Below are 2,819 nucleotides of genomic sequence, written 5' to 3' on the forward strand. Positions count from 1 at the left end.
GAGGATGTTCTCTGCCGAGCGGTAACGGACGTCAAGGAGGAGCTTTGATTCTACGAGGGAGAGCGACAACGGTCGTGGAAGACCGTGTTCCCTTCCTCGTAGAATCGGAGCTCTTCCTTGACCAAGTACGGTGCCGTCCGGTGGAGAAATCCTCGCCGAGCTGATCACGTAAGCAAGGTCAACTAGTACGGATGGTTATTTATTCACATGTCCCGATATCGTCGCAGTAGTCTATCAATCACCGTACCTAAACGTAGTATATATAAATAAAAACTTAGAAAATAGTTAGAAAATTATAGAAAATCCGTACTAGTTGAACTTGCGGACCGTGTTCAGCTCGGCAAGCATGTTCTCTGTCGAGCGGTAACGGACATCAAGGAGGAGCTTTGATTCTACGAGGGAGAGCGACAACGGTCGTGGGAGACCGTGTTCCCTTCCTCGTAGAATCGGAGCTCTTCCTTGACCAAGTACGGTGCCGTCCGGTGGAGAAATGCTCGCCGAGATGATCACGTAAGCAAGTTCAACTAGTACGGATGTTTAGAGATCTAGATAATTTTATAGTTTGTTAATTTTATTTGTTTATAAAAGGAGAAATTTATAGTGTATTAAAAAATGAGTATAGAGAGTAGATGGCAACTGCTTCCGGGTCCTCGGCCTCTCATGGGTTTCCAAAGCGACTTAGGCCGGGCCTCCCTCTCATTCCATGCGGCAAGTGTCGTGATGAGACGAAGATTGTGATGGAGTACCGAGTGAAGAAGGAGGGTCCCAACAAGGATCGTATCTTCTACAAGTGTCCGGATCGCAATGTGAGTTATTTTATCGTATTTAATGATTATGGTTAGTTTATACCTATTTTCATGATGGTTGTGATTAAAGTTCTAATTTTTTGTTTTAATTTCAGTGGGATGGCAGTGGACGATGTTCAGGCTTCTACTGGGAGGAAGAGTATGTTGAACTCGTGCAAAAATATCTTGCACACCAGGCAGATACGGCGGCTAATGAGGCAGTGATCCAGCCGAAGAAGCCCAAAGATGTTGCACAATCGGGGGATCTGTCTGTTTTAGTTGAGATTGGTCGCGAAATCCTTGTGCTCCTGAAATGTATTTTAGCTTTAGTTCTTTTAGTGGTAGTTGGGATTGTCTACATTGTAGCGATGCTTTCATAAATTTGTATCTTTTGTGGTGGCACGCATGTTGTATAAATAATTAATTATGATCTAGGTTTTAATATGATATTTATGTCATGTAATGCAGATGAGCCGTCATTGGATGTATAATGCTGATCGCCGCTCCCAAGAGTTCATTGACGGCGTGCATTCTTTGTTACGTGCGGCCGAGGCAAACAAACGCGACGGTTTCATGTGCTGCCCATGTGCCATATGTAAGAATACGGTGGAATATCCTTGCTCAAGGACTCTTCATTCACACTTGTTCAAGTCGGGTTTCATGCCAAACTATATTTGTTGGACAAAGCACGGAGAAACCGGTGTTGTAATGGAAGAAGGTGAAGAAGAACAATGGGACGACAATGATATTATTCCTGATGGTGCGTGCTTCAATGATACTGCAATGGGAGAAGCTGAAGAAGAGGTAGCCGCAGAAGATGAGCCGGCTGATGATCTTTGTCAGGTCATTCGTGATGCACAAAGAGAATGTGAAAGTGAAAAGGAGAAGATCAAGTTCGAGCGGATGCTAGAAGATCACAAGAAATTGTTGTACCCAACTTGTGATGCAGGGCAGAAAAAGTTGGGAACCACACTAGAATTGCTGCAATGGAAGACAAAGAATGGTGTATCTGACAAGGGATTTGGAGAGTTACTAAAAATCCAAAAGAAGATGCTTCCGAAGTACAATGAATTGCCCGCCACTACCTACGAAGCAAAACAAGTTGTCTGTCCTATGGGGCTAGAAATAGAGAAGATACATGCATGTCCTAATGACTGCATCCTATACCGTGGCAAAGAGTACGAGAAATTGGATGCATGGCCGGTATGCCATGCGTCGCGGTATAAGATCAGGCGAGATGACCCTGGTGATGTTGAGGGCGAACGTCCGCGTAAGAAAATCCCTGCCAAGGTTATGTGGTATGCTCCTATAATACCACGCTTGAAACGTCTGTTCAGAAACAAAGAACATGCAAAATTGTTACGATGGCACAAAGAAGACCATAAGGTAGACAATATGTTGAGACACCCTGCTGATGGGTCCCAGTGGAGAGCAATCGACAGAGAATTCCCGGAGTTTGCAAATGACGCAAGAAACTTAAGGTTTGCTTTAAGTACAGATGGTATCAATCCTTTTGGAGAGCAGAACAGTAGTCATAGCACTTGGCCTATTACTCTAAGTATCTACAACATTCCTCCTTGGTTATGCATGAAGCGGAAGTTCATTATGATGCCTGTGCTCATCCAAGGCCCGAAGCAACCTGGCAATGACATCGATGTGTACCTGAGACCACTTATTGACGAACTTCTCATTTTGTGGAATAAAGAAGGTGTACGTGTGTGGGATGAGTACAAACAGGAACACTTTGATCTACGAGCATTGTTGTTCGTAACAATCAATGATTGGCCTGCTCTAAGTAATCTTTCAGGACAGTCAAACAAGGGATATAATGCATGCACACACTGCTTCGGTGATATTAGAGGTGTATTCTTGAAAAAATGTCGAAAGGTCATGTACCTTGGCCATCGTCGATTTCTTCTTGCAAATCACCCCGTAAGAAAGAAAGGCAAGCATTTTAAAGGGAAGGCAGACCACCTGACCAAGCCTCGCAACCGAACCGGTGAGGATGTACTCGATATGGTCAATGATGTGAAA

This window comes from Miscanthus floridulus, chromosome 9 (genome assembly GCF_019320115.1).
Source record: "Miscanthus floridulus cultivar M001 chromosome 9, ASM1932011v1, whole genome shotgun sequence".
NCBI classification, from domain to species: domain Eukaryota; kingdom Viridiplantae; phylum Streptophyta; class Magnoliopsida; order Poales; family Poaceae; genus Miscanthus; species Miscanthus floridulus.